At 40.6% G+C, this 23,024-nt stretch overlaps 1 protein-coding gene across 1 annotated transcript in view; it reads left to right on the forward strand.

Annotated features, from left to right (window-relative positions):
* LOC136864181 (atrial natriuretic peptide receptor 1) overlaps window positions 1-23,024 on the forward strand; it is a 2,019,422-nt gene that overhangs the window by 1,978,544 nt on the left and 17,854 nt on the right. The gene's annotated exons all lie outside the window — the stretch shown is intronic.

A 23,024-nucleotide genomic window follows, 5' to 3' on the forward strand; every position in this document is an offset into this window, starting at 1 on the left:
ACAGCAGCCTACATCATATGTTACAATAACCTATTGGAGGAGTCTTACTCGATTCACTATTATGACTGCAGATCGTCTTAAGTGAATAAAAATAGGTGAGGACATCTTTCAGTGCAAAATTTACGTGGATATGAACTTACAGAACCCTTGAACTTACCTTTCCATCGTTGGTCGTCTGCCTCGGCTACTTGAGTAGAGCAATATCGTACCCTTAGATCGTGGGGTCGTTGCAAGTTTTCTTTTTTGACACTTCATCGACCAAACGATAGGGTTCACAAGAGAGTCTAACTACTTTAAATGAGGAGCAAAAATGTGCTTACTAAAATATTTATTTAAATTGAATCACCATAGAAATATTTATTAAATTAGCCAAAAAATCACTTAAAAATGAACATGTTTTAGCGCATTCACAATGCGTAATGTGAGTCTTATTTTCTTATTGTTGTTTGACGTTATATTTCAGAGAATGAAAAAGTAGTATAAAATTCGTGGGCACCAAAAACCAGAAAGCGAGAATAAAACCTGCAAATCGGGCACCATTCATCCAAACGATAACTAAGAGTTAATCCACATGATCCGTGAAAAATCTGACCTTCAACAAGTAAAATTCCACATTTTGATTTAATTAAGGTTATCCACCAGTCTGATACCCTATCGGATATTCGAACATCCGCCGAATGGACCCTTAATCGAACCAAAACGACTATCAGTTGCTTTGGACAGGTTGCGAAATATTACTAGAAAGCATGGTGTTCATTACGAGTTTACAGCAATTGTCACAATCAAAAATAAAATTCCACAATGTATTGTCATCTCGTGACACCCTTTAGTTACAGAAGAATTCCGATATCGAAACATGCATCACCCCAAACAGATGTTCAGTAGGGACCAACAACGCTTGTTCCGATGGGATCATATGTTACGTCGTCCTGAAGGAACAAAACTGCAAAATGCAGGAAAACATTTATTCGTTATGCATTTAGAAGAAATACCAAGCAATGAAGTTAAAGAAAAGAGATAAGTCACTTGAAAATGTTCTTACTAAACCAACTTTCAGATTATAAAACAATTAAGTCGTCATGTTTGTTAAAATACAATATAAATAAAGGACGTAACAGGAAATATTTCCAATTATTCTATAACTACGACTTAAATTAAAAATCTGCCTACCTACAATTGTCCCATTAAACTAAACTACAAGTGACCGGTAGATCAACGTCTCACATAAAATAAAGTGAATAGCGAAGAATGAAAATAAAATATATATTAACAGCTGACGAATCGAAACCGCACTGGTGGTGTAAATCCTGCATAAATCAACTAAGGGTCAACACACAGCATTATCATAATATATCGGATACCCGAACAATAAATCTAAAAGTAAAGAGAAAGTAAATTGAAGTTAATCGAACTTGAACACGCGCGGCTAAGAAGTAAGGATCAGTCTCCATTAGGTAGGTTTCCACGTGGGACAACCCTTACATTCATTCCACGACTGACGCAATGCTATTATGGAAGCACCTTCTGGCTAGTAAGAATTATGCCGAAACCTGGCCTCAATAGTACCTGCTAATACCATTTTAAATTCGTATCCACTACTGCAAACGCCAGCATCGTTCAAGTCTATTCGCAAAAATGACTAACCTATGACTTGACTGTATACAGACGCCACCGTAATCTTGTCGTTGAGCCTACGTTACAGTGTCTACTCATCCCTAAATTATATAACACACGCAGCAATCCTAAATCTATCGTTGAGCCAACGTTATGGTATCTACATATCATTTATACTGTCAGGCGAAATCGAAACTTTAAACACAATCCCGATATTTAAATCTAATTCTCGTCAAAACTATAACACAATGAAGCGAAATTCGCCACAGAATGAACTCAAACTTGGAAGTATAACTGTGTCCATTTCGTACAATAAAGCGTGAAATCGAAATTAAACATGTCCAAATAGTTTATCTATTCCTCAATACAATCTCAGCACATGAATTGAAATTCACTAAATAAATACAAACTGACGTCCCGTTAATTTTACGTAATATCGCTGAAAATAGTAATAACTACCATCACGATACCACAGAGCTCGATAGCTGCAGTCGCTTATGTGCGGCCAGTATCCAGTATTCGGGAGATAGTAGGTTCGAACCCATCTGTCGGCAGCCCTGAAGATGGTTTTCCGTGGTTTCCCATTTTCTCACCAGACAAATGCTGGGGCTGTACCTTAATTAAGGCCACGGCCGCTTCCATCCCACTCCTAGCCGCTTCCTGTCCCATCGTCAACATAAGACCTATCCGTGTCGGTGCAACGTAAAGCAACTTGCATCACGATACCACAGCATAACCCGAGTATGAGGCTCCAAATGGCCTTTCATTTCTACATTCAAAGCATGTATTACCGTGACCTGTCCAGTAAACTAACTTTCCAATCTACTCAAGCTAAATTATCAATCTAATGAAATTAATTTTTCACACCCGCAATGTTTCTAGTCAGCGATAATTTCGTCTCGTAAAGATACAGAATAGATTTCAGTGTACAATAATAAAATATTACGTTGACCGTGTGTCAGAATATATTTTGTTCGTGAGGTCGGCTATCACAAAATGCACTTTGCTGGTATCAAATAGAACCGTCACGTCGACTTAATTGCCGAGTCCTACTGTTTCACATAAAATAGCTATCATAGGAGAACATCAACTTGTACCTAAAATAGGCGTTACAACGCGCTCACTTCGACTTGACCACCTTTAAATTCGTCAACTGCCGCGGATTGCTTACAGAACATCGTCATCTTACACAGCCTGTGTTCTCAGAAATATTACATCTTAATATACACACCCTCCTCTGCGAACCATGTGACCTTGCCTCGGTGGGGAGGCTTGCGTGTCCCAATGATGCAGATAGCCCAGCCGCAGGTGCAACCATATCGGATGGGTATCTGTTGAGAGACAAGACTAACGAATGGTTCATCGAAAGGGGGGTAGCAGCCTTTCGGTAGTTGCAAGGGCGGCTGTCTAGGTGATTGACTGATACGGCCTTGTAATAATACTCAACATGGCTTAGCTGTGTTGACACTGCTACACGGCTGAAAGCAACGGAAAACTACAGCCGTAACTACCTCCCGAGTACATGCAGCTCTCTCTGTATGAAGGATGTACTGATGATGGCTTCCTCCCGGGTAAAATATTCCGGAGGTAAACTAGTCCCCCATTCGGATCTCCGGGTGGGGACTACACGAGAGGGGGCGATCATCAGGAAGATGGATACTGACATTCTGCGAGTCGGAGTGTGGAATGTTAGAAGTTTGAATCGTTGTGGTAGGTTAGAGAATCTGAAAAGGGAGATGGATAGGCTAAAGTTAGATGTAGTTGGTATAAGTGAGGTACGTTGGCAGGAAGAACAGGATTTTTGGTCAGGCGACTACCGAATTATCAACACGAAATCAAACAGGGGAAATGCAGGGGTTGGTTTAATAATGAATAAGAAAATAGGGCAGCGGATAACCTACTACGACCAGCATAGTGAAAGAATTATTGTCGCCAAGATAGACACCAAACCAATGCCCACCACAATAGTGCAGGTCTATATGCCTACTAGTTCAGCGGATGATGAAGAAATTGAAAGGATATATGAGGAGATAGAAGATTTAATACAATATGTCAAAGGTGACGAGAATGTAATTGTGATGGGAGACTGGAATGCAGTGGTAGGCCAAGGAAGAGAAGGTAGCACAGTAGGAGAATTTGGATTGGGACAAAGGAACGAAAGAGGAAGTCGGCTGGTTGAATTCTGCACTGATCATAATTTAGTTCTCGCCAATACTTGGTTCAAACACCACAAACTACGGCTGTATACGTGGACGAGACCTGGAGACACTGGAAGGTATCAAATAGACTTCATTATGATTAGGCAGAGATTCAGAAACCAGGTGTTGGATTGCAAAACTTTCCCAGGAGCAGACGTGGACTCTGACCACAACTTGTTGGTCATGAAATGCCACCTGAAGTTGAAGAAATTGAAGAAAGGAAAGAATGCAAAAAGATGGGATCTAGACAAGTTGAAAGAAAAGAGTGTGAGGGATTGTTTCAAGGAACATGTTGCACAAGGCCGAAGGAAACATAGTAGAGGAAGAGTGGAGAGTCATGAAAAATGAAGTCAGTAGGGCTGCTGAAGAAATGTTAGGAAGGAAGAAAAGATCAACAAAGAATCAGTGGATAACTCAGGAGATACTAGACCTGATTGATGAACGACGAAAATACAAGAATGCTAGAAATGAAGAGGGCAGAAAAGAATACAGGCGATTAAAGAATGAAGTGGATAGAAAGTGCAAGGTAGCTAAGGAAGAATGGCTGAAGGTGAAGTGCAAGGATGTCGAAGGCTGTATGGTCCTGGGAAAGGTAGATGCTGCATACAGGAAAATCAAGGAAACCTTTGGAGAAAGGAAATCTAGGTGCATGAATATTAAGAGCTCAGATGGAAAGCCACTTCTAGGGAAAGAAGACAAAGCAGAAAGATGGCAGGAGCATATCCAACAGTTGTATGAAGGCAAATATGTAGATAATTTGGTTCTGGAACATGAAGAGGCTGTTGATGCTGATGAAATGGGAGACCCAATTTTGAGGTCAGAGTTTGACAGAGCTGTGAGTGACCTAAATAGGAACAAGGCACCTGGAATTGATGATATTCCCTCTGAATTACAGACTGCCTTAGGAGAAACCAGCATGGTAAGGTTATTTCATTTAGTGTGCAAGATGTATGAGACAGGAGAAGTCCCATCCGATTTTCGGCAGAATGTTGTTATACCTATTCCCAAGAAAGCTGGTGCTGACAGGTGTGAAAACTACCGCACCATTAGTTTAGTATCTCATGCCTGCAAAATTTTAACACGTATTATTCACAGAAGAATGGAAAAACAAGTTGAAGCTGAGTTGGGGGAAGATCAATTTGGCTTCAGAAGAAATGTAGGAACACGTGAAGCAATCCTGACTTTACGTCTGATCTTAGAGGATCGTATCAGGAAGGACAAGCCCACGTACATGGCATTCGTAGATCTAGATAAGGCATTCGATAATGTTGATTGGACCAGGCTATTTATGATTCTGAAGATGATAGGGATCAGATACCGAGAACGAAGAATTATCTACAACCTGTATAAAAATCAGTCTGCAGTGATAAGAATCGAGGGCTTTGAAAAAGAAGCAGCAATCCAGAAAGGAGTGAGGCAAGGCTGCAGTTTGTCCCCTCTCCTTTTCAATGTTTACATAGAACAGGCAGTAAGGGAAATCAAAGAGAAATTTGGAAAGGGAATCACAGTCCAAGGAGAGGAAATCAAAACCTTGAGATTTGCCGATGATATTGTTATTTTATCTGAGACTGCAGAAGATCTCGAGAAGTTGCTGAATGGTATGGATGAAGTCTTAGGTAAGGAGTACAAGATGAAAATAAATAAGTCCACAAGAAATGTAATGGAGTGCAGTCGAACGAAGGCAGGTGATGTAGGAAATATTAGATTAGGAAATAAAGTCTTAAAAGAAGTAGATGAATATTGTTACTTGGGCAGTAAAATAACTAACGATGGCAGAAGTAAGGAGGACACAAAATGCAGACTAGCACAAGCAAGGAAGAGCTTTCTTAAGAAAAGAAATTTGCTCACTTCAAACATTGATATCGGAATTAGAAAGATGTTTTTGAAGACTTTTGTGTGGAGCGTGGCATTGTATGGAAGTGAAACATGGACGATAACTAGCTCAGCAAGAAAGAGGATAGAAGCTTTTGTAATGTGGTATTACAGAAGAATGCTGAAGGTGAGATGGATAGATCGAATCACGAATGAAGAGATACTGAATCGAATTGGTGAGAGGAGATCGATTTGGCTAAATTTGACGAGAAGAAGAGATAGAATTATAGGACACATCTTAAGACACCCAGGACTTGTTCAGTTGGTTTTTGAAGGAAGTGTAGGTGGCAAGAACGGTAGGGGTTGACCAAGGTATGAATATGACAAACAGATTAGAGCAGATATAGGATGCAATAGTTACGTAGAAATGAGAACGTTAGCACAGGATAGGATGGCATGGAGAGCTGCATCAAACCAGTCTATGGACTGATGACTCAAACACACAATATACACACTGTCACAAAAATTCCTTTCCGTCGTAAAACATGGTCTCTTATTCTCATCCTCCTGTTCATTATACATCACTCAAAAGTAGAGGCTTACTCTGGCTTGAACATTTTCCTAACTATTCCCATAATATTTCATTTCCATTACAACCCATTTCTTCTTGTTTGAAACTTTTTCGAATACAAGCAGTCCCATGACCAAACAACATCATAATGATTTCACAATGTACTTGTCTAAATTTTCCTGACCTCAGGAGCTAATCAGCATACCGTGCTATTCTGTATTACAAATGTCACAAAATTTCAGTTTCCCAAAAATAAATGCCAACTTTATCATACTTCACTGGATTTCGGTATAAATCGCAAATATCGGTTGACACTACTTCTGAACATATAATTTATCATCTCAAATTTATCCTGGCATGAATATTATTATTATTATTATTATTATTATTATTGTTATTATTGTAATTATTATTATTTTAGATAATTTGATATTTGACTTTATCACGCTCACAACAGCTTTTTATCATTATCATTATATTAACTTTTACCGGCCTCAGCGTTATTTCATTGATTTACATTCCAATATTTAAAAGTTCGCCTTTATAATTTTCTTAAGAAATTTAAACACAATCTACAGTTTCTCGACTGAAATTACACAAGCCTGTACATTTATAACTACAAAAGATGATATTTAAATTAGACAGACCTGTAACTGCGCCGTTTTTTGCGTGGCATCTTCTCGGCTCCATATTGTGCCAGTCCGTCTCAAACTTATCCAGTCATAATTGGAGAGCACATTCTTCTCTTAAACATTACTTATAACTACACAGATTCTACACTTTAATTGATTCAACACGCGTGATTAATAAATTATTCTAGGCACATATAACAATTAAATACTGCTTCGCTTCTTGCCGTGGACTCAACACTCGTTTGTGGAAATCTCCAACTCTCCATAGGCCAGATGTTTTAAAGAGATGTCTGACAGTAAAACACGAAGCTTATTCCCGCCAGTTTACAGTTCATTTTCCCGATTACAAAAACACACTGTGTAACAGTAATTCACGAAAGCTATCTATGATTTTTTTTTTCCATTTGAGAAGTTCAGGAATCCTATAATACTTCAACTAATGATTTTCTATACTGATTATGATAGATGCTGTAACTACACTGTATCAATAGCTAATTTAGTCTTCATTTGCCATTTACCACTTAGTGAAAATATTCTATCTCTAGCTAACCAACTTAAAAAATTTCACAAGTTCATTGAAGGAACACTTCAGGACCTCTACTTCATGTTGCCCGGTGCAGGTTCACACTCTCGGACCATGAAATAATAATTGAAAATGCTGTCTGAGGTGGGGGTATTTAAAGTCTTTCTTTTGAAGCTTTACTTAACGTGATGCATGGTGGTGCAGTCATACAATTTGATAACCACTGGACCGATTTCTTCGAGACTCACCCCGAAAATTCCACCTGCTCTTCAAGTCATGATGGTGTTGTTTGCTTATTTTCCCGTTCCATTAACTGGCGTAATTAATTAATTAATTAATGGTTCATGTTTATGGGTTACTGTAGTCACGTCCTAGTTCGTGAACCATGGGCAACGGCTGAGTGGCCTAGTAATTGGTCCTGAGAGTCGGGATGCCAGTTGCCATGGAATGGGAGTGGGCATCTCGGACATATTCTGAGTTAAGGCCTTCCTTGTGCTCAGGCGACTAGGACTATGCAGTTCACCGGTGGTCTATAACCCGTTAGAGGAGAGATCCTCACTTGGACTATGTGCAAGTAGGGTAACATCCTGCTTCATGAATTTACCGAGCTCAGGACATTTTAAGAAAGGCTCGGACCTATGGGAGTAATGGGGTCCCACTCCCATTTGACAGGCGAGAGACTCCTTGGAAACAACTTGGCGAACGAAATGGAATTCGATGCGGAGCTACCAATATTAATGGGGCTTATGGAAAAAAGAAGGTAGAACTGCCTGAGTCAGCAAAGAGGATACATCTGGTTGTGCTAGGAGTAAGTGATTTTCGGGTAAGGGGAGATCATGAGGAAGAGATATAAGATTATAAAGTGCACTTGACGGGTGTTAGAAAGGGAAGGGCAAAGTCTGGGCTAGGGCTCTTTATCAGGAATACCATTGCACGCAACATAGATTCTGTTAGGCACGTAAATGAGCGAATGATGTGGGTAGATTTGTCAGTTGGAAGAATTAGGACAAGAATTGTGTCCGTGTATTCACCAGGTGAGCGTGCAGATGAGGATGAAGTTGACAAGTTATATGAAATATTGAGTGACATCGTGGTCAGTGTCAATAGCAAGGATAGAATAGTGCTAATGGGCGATTTCAATGGGAGAGTTGGGAATAGAACTGAAGGATACGAAAGGGTGATTGGTAAATGTGGGGAAGATATGGAAGCTAATGGGAATGGGAAGCGTTTGCTGGGCCTCTGTGCTAGTATGGGTTTAGCTGTTACGAATACATTCTTCAAGCATAAGGCTATTCGCCGCTACACATGGGAGGCTAGGGGTACCAGATCCATAATAGACTATATCTTAACAGACATTGAATTCAGGAAATCTGTTAGGAATGTACGAGTTTTTTCGATGATACAGACCATTATCTGATCTGTAGTGAACTAAGTATCTCTAGGCCTAGGGTAGAGAAAGTGAAATCTGTCTGCAAACGAATAAGGGTAGAAAATCTCCAGGACGAGGAAAGTAGACAGAAGTACATGGACATGATTAGTGGAAAGTTTCGAACAGTAGACAGTAAGCAGGTTCAGGATATAGAAAATGAATGGGTGGTATACAAGGATGCTGTAGTAGAAGCAGCAAAGGAATGCCTAGGAACAACAGTATGTAAAGATGGGAAAAGGCGAACATCTTGGTGGAATGATAAAGTGAGAGCAGCCTGTAAACGTAAAATGAAGGCCTATCAGAAATGGCTCCAAACAAGGGCCGAGGCAGAGAGGGATTTGTACGTAGATGAAAGAAACAGAGCGAAACAAATAGTTGTTGAATCCAAAAAGATGTCATGGGAAGATTTTCGGAATAACCTGGACAGGCTAGGTCAAGCTGCAGGGAACCCTTTCTCGACAGTAATAAAGAATCTTAGGAAGGGAGGGAAAAAGGAAATGAACAGTGTTTTGAGTAATTCAGGTGAACTCATAATAGATCCCAGGGAATCACTGGAGAGGTGGAGGGAATATTTTGAACATCTTCTCAATGTAAAAGGAAATCATCCTGGTGGTGGTGTGAACAGCCAAGCTCATGGGGAGGAGGAAAATGATGTTGGTGAAATTATGCTTGAGGAAGTGGAAAGGATGGGAAAAAAATCCGTTGTCATAAGGCAGCAGGAATAGATGAAATTAGACCTGAAATTGTGAAGTATAGGGGGAAGGCAGGGATGAAATGGCTTCATAGAGTAGTAAAATTAGCGTGGAGTGTTGGTAAGGTACCTTCAGATTGGACAAAAGGAGTAATTGCACCTATCTCTAATCAACGGAACAGGAAGTATTGCAACAATTATTGAGGTATCTCATTGATTATTATACCAGGCAAAGTATTCACTGGCATCTTGGAAGGTAGGGTGCGATCAGTCGTTGAGAGGAAGTTGGATGAAAACCAGTGTGGTTTCAGACAACAGAGAGGCTGTCAGGATTAGGTTTTCAGTATGCGCCAGGTAATTGAAAAATGCTACGAGAGGAATGGGCAGTTGTGTTTATGTTTCGTAGATCTAGAGAAAGCATATGACAGGGTACCGAGGGAAAAGACTGTCACTATACTGGGGAACTATGGAATTAAAGGTAGATTATTAAAATCAATCAAAGGCATTTATGTTGACAATTGGGCTTCAGTGAGAATTGATGGTAGAATGAGTTCTTGGTTCAGGGTACTTACAGGGGTTAGACAAGGCTGTAATCCTTCACCTTTGCTGTTCGTAGTTTACATGGATCATCTGGTGAAAGGTATAAAATAACAGTGAAGGATTCAGTTAGGTGGACTATTTAGTAAGCAGTTTGGCCTATGCTGACGACTTGGTCTTAATGGCAGATTGTGCCGAAAACCTGCAGTCTAATATCTTGGAACTTGAAAATAGGTGCAATGAGTATGGTATGAAAATTAGCCTCTTGAGACTAAATTCATGTCAGTAGGTAAGAAATTCAACAGAACTGAATGTCAGATTGGTGATACAAACCTAGAACAGGTCGATAATTTCAAGTATTTAGGTAGTGTGTTCTCCCAGGATGGTAATATAGTAAGTGAGACTGAATCAAGGTGTAGTAAAGCTAATGCAGTGAGCTCGCAGTTGCGATCAGCAGTATTCTGTAAAAATGAAGTCAGCTCCCAGAGGAAAATATATTTACATCGGTCTGTTTTCAGACCAACTTTCTTTACGGGAGCGAAAGCTGGATAGACTCAGGATATCTTATTCGTAAGTTAGAAGTAACAGACATGAAAGTAGCAAGAATGATTGCTGGTACAACAGGTGGTAACAATGGCAGGAGGGTACTCAGGATGAGGAGATAAAGGCTAATTTATGAATGAACTTGATGGATAAAGCTGTACGCATAAACCGGCTTCAACTCCATTCACCACTGATCTGAGACTAGTAGCAACCGAACTAGGGGATTCCTGACCCATTCTGCCGTTAATACCACAACACGAACGGCTGCCTTTGGAGTGGTGGCCCTGACGCGAAGCATGAACTGCTGTTGAATGGCGTCGCATTATATTCGACGGAGTTGAAGGGAGTCCATTACTTGTTATCGGATGGCAAGCGCAGATGTGAAGGGGTTACAATGTGCTTGGTGCAAAATGATCCCATGTGGTGGTCAGACATGGTCGGCCGAAATCTTGACGACGAATATGCCTGACCTAACGTTCCCATACAGTCCAGCATGGGGCCACTGTCACGTGCGAATCTGGACATTGCTTGATTCGATCAGCCGGCCGAATGGAGACCCTCAATGAGGTAACATTCGTACTCTGTCAGGTGTTGATTACGCTATCTCACACGAGTGCGCGGCATCTCCGTGTTCTTCATAGTAATCACTCTACACCTAACGCTGTTCACACCCCTTAAATGACCTACCAGGCCTAGCAACAACACTAAACACAAATCAACACTAACACATTCTAGTGGTCGCTCCACCTCTCACATAGATATGGAACCCTTACAATTTACATTTCCGCCGATGGTACGTACGTCTACGAAGTAACATTGACATCCGATTATAAATATTGCAGTTAGCAGATATTGAAAACTTTAATATAGTAAACAAATTCAAAATCATTGGACAGCCAATGGCATGAAAAGTAGTCACGCTTCTTGTTTAAATGGTATGCGATTGAATAATTGCCACTGCAATGAAATCCTGAAGTCCCGTTATATATTATTTGCCACCATATTTCTGTTTATAATGAATTACTTGCTAGCTTTTATCACCGAAAATATCCTGGGTATTTGACAGTTCAAGAGCTTACTGCTTTGATTTTCACCTTTGCCGAGTTAGGTAACTAATAATAGTTCTCTTTAGATATGTAGAAATTATTTAATTCCTCTGTATGGATCAATTGTTTAGTTCATTCATAGTAATTTTGTTTATATCTAGATAATAGTTCCTTGCCAGTAGCTATTGTTAACTTTAAATGTTCACCTGTTTAAAAATTGAAGAATGGTTATACACTTCTACACACCGCATAAATGGTTTGGCCTTCAGTAATTTCGAACCCCACTGTCGGCAGCCCTCAAAATAGTTTTCCGTGGTTTCCCATTTTCACACCAGGCAAATGCTGGGGCTGTACCTTAGTTAAGGCCACGGCCGCTTCCTTCCCACTCCTAGCCATTTCCTATCCCATCGTCGCCATAAGACATATCTGTGTCGGTGCGACGTAAAGCAACTAGCAAAAAAAAAGTAATTTCGAAGGAAAACTGAAACCTGAGGATTGCAGACCTAATACAACAATACGCTATAAATTTAAAGGTAGCTTTTGTGAATTGTCTACTTCCGGGAACACAATATTATAAAATATTTCGCCATTTTCTTTGCATTTAATAACTGAATATATAACAATACCCGAAATACTTAGCGTAATTCATATATCGCACCTCAATAAAATGACTCCTTCGCTAATTAATGTACGGAAATCGAAAGAGAATTGCCTTGATGTAATCATAAGAAAAATTGTTAAACTTGAAAATGGCACGACTACAGGGCAAATCATTTAATGACTTACAGCATAATATTACTGAAAACTTAGCAACCGATTCTACTGTCGAATGTCAGGGTCGTATATGCACATGCATATGGAGGACTCCATTGAATCCCGCTCCGTAAATTCTCCAAATTTGTGCTGAACGTTCTTCGTAAGCTAAGCGGGTGTCTGTTCCTTTCCATGAGGATAGATGCGGAAAGCCTACAATTCGCATGTCAGAAGTGATTCTATCCTGAACTGGTTAGTAGAGGAAGATGCATATGCCCATAAGTATGACTCAGGAGGGCAGTCATGTACTTGTGCTCGCCAAGAATGTCGCAGCGTACGAGCACCTATATCAGAACACACAGTGACTGAAGGACGTGTTATAGGTATTGCTACAACTGTAGTGTCTAGTAGGACCACCCACAGTCCTTAGTTTGAAACTGGTCCAAAACTGTGGGCACTAATTATAATTCCAATCACTCGTCGCCATGGAACAGCCACCTTTTTGGCATAGGGAAGAGGCGGCACAGAAAAATAAATGGTGAAAAACTGGATTTAGTTATGACAACTAGATACTACTTTGATGCTAGAAGTTGCAATTTGTGAGTGGACATCGACCAGATGATTATTGCCTTCCACAGACATAGCAGCTTATACTTTCATGCCGACTTTTCCATGAGCAGAGAACAGATTTTTCAAGCTTGTAGGACATGGTTGAATTGCTTACCTAAATTACAAAGTTTCGCCGGAAAAAGCGGCCGCCATTTTCAGGAGTAAGTTCTTTCTGAAGGTCACTTGGTGTGCACTCCCAATGTGCAGTGTTCTCTAGGAACTCTGTACTATTGCTGTGTTGGGGAAATCGGTTGGACTATTGAAATCTTGCTGGTGAAAAGTTGGAAGTTAAAAATCAAATTAGGCCACGGGATAGAAGCCGAGAAAAATCTTTCTTCATTCACAATCTCTACAGTATACACCAGCAACTCGTAGATATGTAGTGTTGAAAGTCACATTTCATTCTATCTGTTTGTCCTTCATACATGTTCGGGGAACGTTCAATTGTGCACGGTATATCCAAACGAAAAATTTAAACCACTGTGCTGATATTTGTAGACATAAATTACTTCCAGCGGACAATATCCATTCACACAACACACGTACAATGCAATCCGCTTTGGATTCACATCACTGGGTCAACTAAATTATCAGGCCTGTGTTCATTGAAATATATAGGACTTGTATGGACGTCGTCTAGTCTGCTCCATCATATAGGTGTAAACATGGCATTCTAATCCACAGCGTTTGGTCTTCATCACAAGTACAATTGTTTCCATCTGTGATTTCTACTCCGCATTCCTGAATGGATTACTACGCAAGTTATATTAATCTAGTGAGTTTAAGGAAGATAAAACTATCTCATGATAAAAAGTTTCCGTTGTGTCCTCCCTTCATATTTTTGTTACAGGTAATAAACACGGGTATAGTAGATTATTATGAGAATGATGTGAACGAATATAGATTTAAAGGTAATTATTTCATTCTAGAAATGGAGTAACTGCCCCTTGTTTCTTGTATTATTAGTCAGGATTTTTTATGAATGAGATCCCTGGCTGGGAAACCATACGTGTTTCGGATCAAACGTTACAATGAAAGGAAATGCATCACTCAGCTGTGGGTTCCACTCTTAACAAATTTGCCTATGAGACATGTAAATTGATGTTAACAAACGATGAGTCATAAGTAACAGCCATGGGGTAGTATATAAATATTGAGGTAAGCGGAAGATTTTTAGAAGTATAAAGTATACTCTTGCATAATGTTAATCAATGAATCAAAATCATGTCGCACAGCAAGTTTCTTTCTACAATTTATTTACGTCGCACCGACACAGATAGGTCTCATAGTTACAATGGGACAGGAAAGCGTTAGGAGTGGGAAGGAAGCGACCGTGGCCTTAATTCAGGTACAGCACCGGCATTTGCCTGGTCTGAAAGTGGGAAACTACAGAAAACCACCTTCAGGGCTGCCGGCAGCTGGGTTTGAACCCATTATCTCCCGGATGCAAGCTCACGGCTGCGCGCCTCTGACGGCACGGCCAACTCACCCTGGACAGAAACGATTAGCAACCACCTCTGTGTTTTGATCATGAGCTATTTCCCATGATATTTTCGTTTGCTTCATTCAGAATGTTGGTCACGGATATGCAGGAAATCGCTTACTCCACCAGTATCCCTTCATAAGAATGATAAAGAATACTGATCTCAATATTGATTTTCTTGTATAGAAAGGAAATATAACTCCCTACAAGGCTAGCTGCCTGGAAGGGGCATGGAATGCATTAACATTCGTGCCTCAGGCGACAGCGCGCCGGCCTCTCACCGCTAGGTTCCGCGGTTCAAATTCTGGTCACTCCATGTGAGATTTGTGCTGGAAAAAAGCGGAGGCGGGAGAGGCTTTACTCCGGGTATTTCGGTTTTCCCTGTCATTTTCATTCCAGAAACATTCTCCAATATGATTTCATTTCGTCTATCAATCGTTGCCCAAGGGGAGTGCGACAGGCTTCGGCATCCGGCACAATTCCTGTCCACGCCGCTGGATGGGGGCTTCCACCATTCCATTCCTGACACTGTCGAATGACTGGAAGTAGGCTGTAGATTTTCATTTTCACCATTTTAATACTATTTCCATGTCATGAGCTGTTTACCATGATCTTTAAGTTTGTTTCACTCAGAATGTTGGTTACCGATATGCAGGATATGCTTACTCCACCAATATCCCTTAGTAAAAAGGATAAAGAATACTGGTCTTAGTATTAATTTATTAATTAGATATTCGATCTCGTCAATATCAGAAATTATCGACAGGCAATTCTGCAGTGAAGGAGGAAGTGAATAGCTGAATTGAGGATTACTGCGCAACTGAACGGCTATTACTTGAATACTAGCTTTATGAAATGCCGGCCCTGTTGTATTAAGGTTAGCGTGCCTGCCTCTTACCCAGAGACCCCGGTTTCGATTGGCAGCCAGGTCAGGAATTTTTACCTGCATCTGAGGGCTGGTTCGTAGTCCACTTAACCTACATGATTAAAATTGAGGGGCTATGTGACGGTGAGATGGCGGATCCGGTGTAGAAAGCCAAGAATAACGGCCGAGAGGGTTCGTCGTGCTGACCACACGACACCTCATAATCTGCAGGCCTTCGTGCTGAGCAGCGGTTGCTTGGTAGGCCATGGCCCTTCGGGGCTGTTGCGTCATGAGGTTTTTTTTGGGGGGGGGGGGTGTATCAAGTAGTCGTTGCCTTGTTTATAATAATCGTGGCACAGGTGCATTTCATTACAGAGTTAATAGTAGGTAGTTTTCCAGTCATTCCACGTTTCCTGATAGACAACGTTATATATTCTACCCTGATTTATAGTAACGTAAATAGCAGAGCTGCCTCTGACATGAAAGTGGCGATATCTAGCTGGAAGGGTACGGAGAAGCTCTGGGGAAAGCCTGAACCGGTAACCTTCAGTGACTTATTTATCGTTATTGCGAAGTATACCCTTACTGCAAGAGGCCAAGCCTCCAAAAAATGCTTGTAAATAATTAAATAAGAATATATGGAATTGGATATATAAAGAAAGAGAACTTCAATGTAGAGATTAAATCCTTACAACTGATGATAAGCCTCCAAACAAAATCGCATGTGAAGATATAAAACATGTCAAACTGATAGAAGAAGAAGAAGAAGAAGAAGAAGGAGAAGAAGAAGAAGAAGAAGATAAGATTCCCCTGGACCAAGCAAGTGGACAAATATCGTGCATAGCTTAATATTAATCAAGCCGCCATAACTGACAGGAATGCATACCATTTAATGGTCAAAACTAAACCTTTCCTAACGTCCCTTACATCAGCTAGTTACAAAGGAGCCGGGAATTGGTCAGAGGAGCGCAGGAAATAATTGAGGGAGAAAATGAAGGAATACTTGGCCAACAGGAAGGCTCAAGAGGCCTCTAAGAACACAATCCAGTATGCTAAAAGTGGCAGACGACGACAAAAGCACAGCTAAAACACAAGCACCGTAGCCCGCAGATGGAATAAACACAAAGAAAATAATAATAATAATAAGAAGAAGAAGAAGAAGAAGAAGAAAAACTAGCTGAAACCCGTCAAGACATGACGGTAAATGAGGTGAATGTTTATTGAAGGATTTCCTTATGTACGGCATTCTTTGAACTTACTTTTTTTTACAAGTTTCCTTATTCACACCGACACAGGTAGGTCTTGAGCAGACGATTGGATAGGAAATGGCTAGAGGTGGAAAGGAAGCGACCGTGTGCTTAATTAAGTTACAGCCCCTGCTGTGAAAATGTGATTCCATAGAAAACCATCTTTAGGGCTGCCGACAGTGGGGTTCGAACCTACTATCTCCCGAATGCAAGCTGATACCTACGTGATCCAAACCGCGCAGTCCCTAGCTCGGTGCATTCCTTGTACAATTACCGTTCGTCACTATTGTACCCTTAAAATATCGCTCTCATGGCTTTACAACATTTAAATGGACATGGCTGGAAATTGCTGAGGCGAATAGAAACCTTGACGTACCTTGAGGTTTATTGATCAAAATAGAAAATGCAAAATACTGACGTTAATAATAAATTCATGTGGCTATTTCTAGCTGAGTGCAGCCCTTGTAAGGCAGACCCTCCGATGAGGGTGGGCGGCATCTGCCATGTGTAGGTAACTGCGTGTTATTTTGCTGGAGGATAGTGTTATGTGTGGTGTGTGAGTTGCAGGAATGTTTGGGACAGCACAAACACCCAGCCCCCAAGCCATTGGAATTAACCAATGAATGTTAAAATCACCGACCCGGTTGGGAATCGAACCCGGGACACTCTGAATCGAAGACCAGTACGCTGACAATTCAGCCAACGAGTCAGGCATGCCGATGGCGAGGTGGATATATCGAATCACGAATGAATAGGTAATGAATCGATTTAGTGAGAGGGAGGACGATTTGTCTAAGAAGAAATAGAATCACAGGCATGTCTTAAGACAGTCAGGACTTGTTCAGTTAGTTTTTGACGGAATCGGAGGCGGTAGGAAAGTTAGGGGTAGACCAAAGCATAAATACGGCAAACAGAGTAGAGTAGAAGTAAGGTGTAGTAGTTACGTAGAAATGAAGAGGTTATAACACAGGGTAGGGTGGCTCGGAGAACTGCATGAAACCAGTCTATGGGCTGATGACACAAACAACAGCAGTATTTTATATTTATTTTTGTATTTTTGCAATTGGCTATACGTCGCACCGACACAGATAGGTTTTACGGCGACGATGGGATAGGATAGGTTTGGCTGTGGGAAGGAAGCGGTCGTGGCCTTAACAAATGTACAGCCCCAGCATTTGCCTTACTTGAAAATGGCAAAACTCGGAAAACCATTTTCAAAGCTGACGATAGTGGGGCTGGAACCCACAATCTCCCGAATGGAAGCTCACAGCTGCGCGCACCTAACAGTACGGCCAACTCGCTCGGTTAAAACATTATTATTATTATTATTATTATTATTATTATTATTATTATTATTATTATTATTATTATTATTATTATTATTATTTGACATATGATGATGTAGAGCGACACATGTGCGATTTCTCTGCGGATATGACTGTATCAACAGTAGCATCTCCGTGTTCCTTGCTTTGACGTAGTTTGTTCTTCCAGATCACTTTTCAATCAACAGAAGTACGCATAATATTCCACTATTGCATATCACGATCGTTTACACTGTATCGATTTCACCTGTGTTGACATACGTAATACCTCGATTTTCACAGGGTTATTTTCATTACTCCTCAGGAAAATGATATTATCTTAAATCATAAAATGGCCGCAGAAACCTAAGTCAATTTTATATTGTTCCAAAGTGTACTCTACAGCTTGTTATCAGGGGTATACGTAGAAGTGTACTGCAGTATATTATTCATTGTCTGACATTTTGGCTGTCTCAATTTTTAAGAATTCGTTGTTGATGACAAAAGTAATATAAGTCTCCTTAATGCGAGGATCAAATATAAACGGGACACATTTTTTTTGCATCAACCGGAATTTTTTTTTTTTTGCTAGGGGCTTTACGTCGCGCCGACACAGATAGGTCTTATGGCGACGATGGGATAGGAAAGGCCTAGGAGTTGGAAGGAAGCGGCCGTGGCCTTAATTAAGGTACAGCCCCAGCATTTGCCTGGTGTGAAAATGGGAAACCACGGAAAACCATTTTCAGGGCTGCCGATAGTGGGATTCGAACCTACTATCTTCCGGATGCAAGCTCACAGCCGCGCGCCTCTACGCGCACGGCCAACTCGCCCGGTCAACCGGAAAAAGAATACGCATGTAGAGATCAACTTTCTGCATAGTATCCTGCCTTCGATACACATTTTCTCCATCGGATTGGTACGTTTTTGAAGTGAACTAGGAAAGTTTAGCAATGTGAGTGAATGCTTTAGACTTTTTCAAAATAATTTCCACCACACTCAACACACTTCTCCATACGTCGAAACCAGTCACTGAACCAAATCTTGGAGAAGATTTGGGTTGTCGGCTTTGGCCTATACTAGTAACTCTCCCAGTACTCACCTTCGTAAATAAGTATGGTAAACCACAGAAAACCATTTTCTGGACAGCTGACGGTGGGGACCATCCCCTCTCCGTGTAGATCCACAGTAGAATAGTGGCTACCCGTCCTCTGCTCGGTTGATTGTTCGCAGAGCTCTCGGACCACGGACCAGCCCTGGCCACTGGTAGGCCGAAGCCTACTCTGAGACCACCGACCGGACACAAGGAAAAACTGTTTGAAGTACATAGTCTCTTGGTGAACGAAATCTCATTGATTCGAGACCTACTGTTACGTCACGAAAGAGGACACTTAACCCAGAAAATGTGTGGTCAGAGCATACTTGTATGTAAAGGCAGCTTCATAAAAACATTTTAAGAGACAAACCTGTTCACAACTCTTGCACGTATCAACAGAAATTCAAATACTTCAGTTAATGTAGGTGACGACATGAGAGGCCATGATACTTCAGCTAACAACCGTAATGAATACAAAATTAAGGAAGCTCTCGAATATATTCATTTTCGTGAAATGCGTCTCACTACACTCGCTGGCGCAGTACAAGAAAATACCACTTTGTCTCAATCTGCAGACAGTATACAGACTAAATTGAGAAACATACCAGGCATCACCAGATTTGCGGCCTGTTTATGAAAGGGAGAAGCATAACTTGAATATTTCACTTGAAGAACCAAAGAGAAACACAAGTCATAAGGTGAAATCAGCCCATGACGAAATAGAGAAAAGCTGTATTCAATGTTAGATAAATATTCAACATGCTGAAGCAGATAATGCTTATTTGAAAGACAAAAAGAAAAAGTTGGTAGAGCCTGACAGTATATTCTGCTGCTACTCATTTTAATTGCAACACTATCTACCGAACTCTTTTCTCAGTTCACCAGTAGCATTTTACAGGATACAACTTTAAACATTTAACTGGACTAAAGTGGGATAGGACGTAATGATGTTCTATGATTCGTGTGGCTTGAAGCTGAAAGCGAACGTGATGACATTCAAATTGCGTCCTGTGTTTAAAAAGAAATGACTGCACTAATCCAGAAGTGAATGAGGTAGTTATCAACTAGCCTGTGAGACATGCAGAAGCATGTAGAGCACAGAGCAAGAATTCAGCTATGTGTCTTGCAGCTATGAAAGACAATTCAAAACTTGAATTTATTTATCTTAAATTCAAAATCAGTGTTCACAGACACAGGGAATGTGATGTATAGTACTGTCAAATAAAGAAGCCCGAGAAACCAGTAGATGTTCGAATATCACACCTACGTGACTGGTAACAGTTCGTGCGTGTAATTATGAAGAAAATGAAGTTAAATATAGCGGAACTTCTCCATGGGGATTTTATGGACTCTGCTGATTTTATGAATAGTAATTTAGTGATGGGGAAGGAGTATACCAGTAAATGAAATGGCCCATGGCTTTTAGTACCGGGAGATTCCAGGACGGGTTCGGCTCGCCAGGTGCCGGTCTTTTGATTTGACTCCCGTAGGCGACCTGCGCGTCGTGATGAGGATGAAATGATGATGAAGACAACACAGCCACCATCCCAGGGAAATTAACCGATGATGGTTAAAATTCCCGACCCTGCGGGAATCGAACCCGGATCTCCTTTGACCAAAGGCCAGCACGCCATGGAGCCGAACAGAATACCAGTGACAAAGCATTTCTTTGGCATGGTGTGGTATGTATGCATGTATCAAGACAGAATATATGTGATGTTTTGGTCCTTCATTATTAAAAAAATCAAGTATTTCGTCTTTCCGAAAATTAATTGACGAGAATGATGTTTGTGATATTTACTTTGCTGCTGATAATTTCACTCTTATATGCAAAACACCAATTGAGTAATTTATAATCTTGTTAGAAGACCAGATCCTTCCATACTGCGATTCTTTTGAATACGATAGTGAAGGACATTTGAATGCGAGACTGTGCCAAGAGAGTACAATTCAGCGTGAGATTTTGCTCCAAATAGTGCAAGTGGGATTTTCTTCTTTTCCACATAATTTAGTTAAGTAATTATTTGTTTAGTTTAAAGTGTCCGTAACTAATATGAGATGCAACTCCCAAGAAAACGTTCGGGCACTGGTTGGAAGTCTTGCCAACTGAATCAGGGCTGTAATAAAGGCAAAAGGTGGACCAACATGATATTAATTATGACTATTAGAGAGCATGCTCCAAGAAAACTCCGTTTTCAGTGTGAGTTAGGTGTTCGCACACCTTTGATTAGGTAGTGAATATTAATATGTGCCAAAGCATGTTGCACAATTATTAAAGGAAATATTAGCGTAGGAAAGTTATGCACGCTGAACGTTGTCATTCAGATCACAGCCATCATCTACCGTAGTAGTACCGTAATCTTAACACATTCACATCCATTAGAAGCACCTAAATTTCTACCTCTTTCTCATTCTTAACTGCAATGCTGTACTTTTTTTCTTGTTAATTGTTGTCGTTTCCGCAGTATCAGGTCTTGTACCATCTCTGTGCAGAAGAAGTGTGAAGTCCGTATTATTTATAAATGTATACGATGTGTGTGCGTTGTGACTGAGATAGGCGTAGCCTAGAAGTTGATATTAACAGGAAACCAATGTGCAATGGGGCAGTGGGTATGTAGCTCAGTTCTTCTAGCAGTTTTCTTCGAGAGGATTGGTGTAATCTACCTCTACCTTCAAACCAACATTCTGATCTTTGTATACTCGGAAAAGAACCAGTTTTAAGATAATATAACAGCCCCTTTCCGACCAGTAGACGGAGAATATTATTAGTACTTAATGCATTAAATTTATATCAATTGGCCAATAGGCTTATTCCACCTAAGTTCTGCTACAACTCCTATGATAGTAATGGAACCCCGTTAAACCAGATTGCTTACCGGATGATATTCGAGAACTGCCATGTATTTATAACGGAAATCACGACCGTACGCCAGAGGTTTGTTGAAAACTATGTACGGTTCTTGATTTTAAATTTGGTTCATCAACGAAATGCATTATACTGTATATCGGTTAAAACATAATAAAATGAGTACGTCATGTTTCTGCTCATCATACAATACAGGTAAGATTGTATTTACACATTATAAAATATAGTGCATTCTTTACGGTAACATATAGCGTATAGCTAATTCGCGAGTTGCAAATGGAGGATTGTGGCGGCATTTAGAAAAAATCATAGAAGCTTGCAGACTGAACACTGTAAGGAATGAAAACGAAATGTCGTATGGCTTTTAGTGTCGGGATATCCCATGACGGTTTCAGCTCGCCAGGTGCAGGTCTTTTTTTTGACTTCCGTAGGTGACCTACACGTCGTGATGAGGATGAAATGATGATTAAGACAACACAATACACCCAGCCCCCGTGCCATTGGAATTAACCAATTAAGGTTAAAATCTCCGACCCGGCCGGGGATCGAACCCGGGACCACCTGAACCGAAGGCCAGTACGCTGACCGTTCAGCCAACGAGTCAGACACTATAACGAATAATATTATATAATGATGACGATCGTTAAGGGATAGGGGTTTGACTATCTTACGACTTCCTAAATCCAAACCTGGAAACTTAAAATATGTCGATATACAAACACATAGCCTGCAGATATTGGAATAAGACATGGTCAGGATGCTTGGCTTTTGTGACTGAGTGTGCTGCCTCTCATGTCAGACAGCTCTTCTCTTGGTCTTACGAGGCTGAATGAACCATGTTCCAGCCCTCAGTCCAGAATTGACCTGGATGAGAATTGAACTGGAGGACTCCAGATAAGATGACGGCAAACTATCCCGTCTCCAGCCATAGAGGAGCAAACATCAGAGATGTAGATGATTATTATTAATTTTATTATTATTATTGTTATTAGCATATATGAAAATTAAGCCTTCATAGCAAACTATTCTATTAATTTTGAAGGTGTGTGTGTGTGTGTGTGTGTGTGTGTGTGTGTGTGTGTGTGTGTGTGTGTGTGACATACGTTTTCAAACCAACTTTCTTTTGTTCTGGCTACAGCTGGAGGTGTTGCCCGTGCATTGCATTGAAGTAAACCACATGTATTGGTTTTCTTTTCTACAGTGTGACA

Source organism: Anabrus simplex, chromosome 2 (genome assembly GCF_040414725.1).
Source record: "Anabrus simplex isolate iqAnaSimp1 chromosome 2, ASM4041472v1, whole genome shotgun sequence".
In the NCBI taxonomy this organism is placed as follows: Eukaryota; Metazoa; Arthropoda; class Insecta; order Orthoptera; family Tettigoniidae; genus Anabrus; species Anabrus simplex.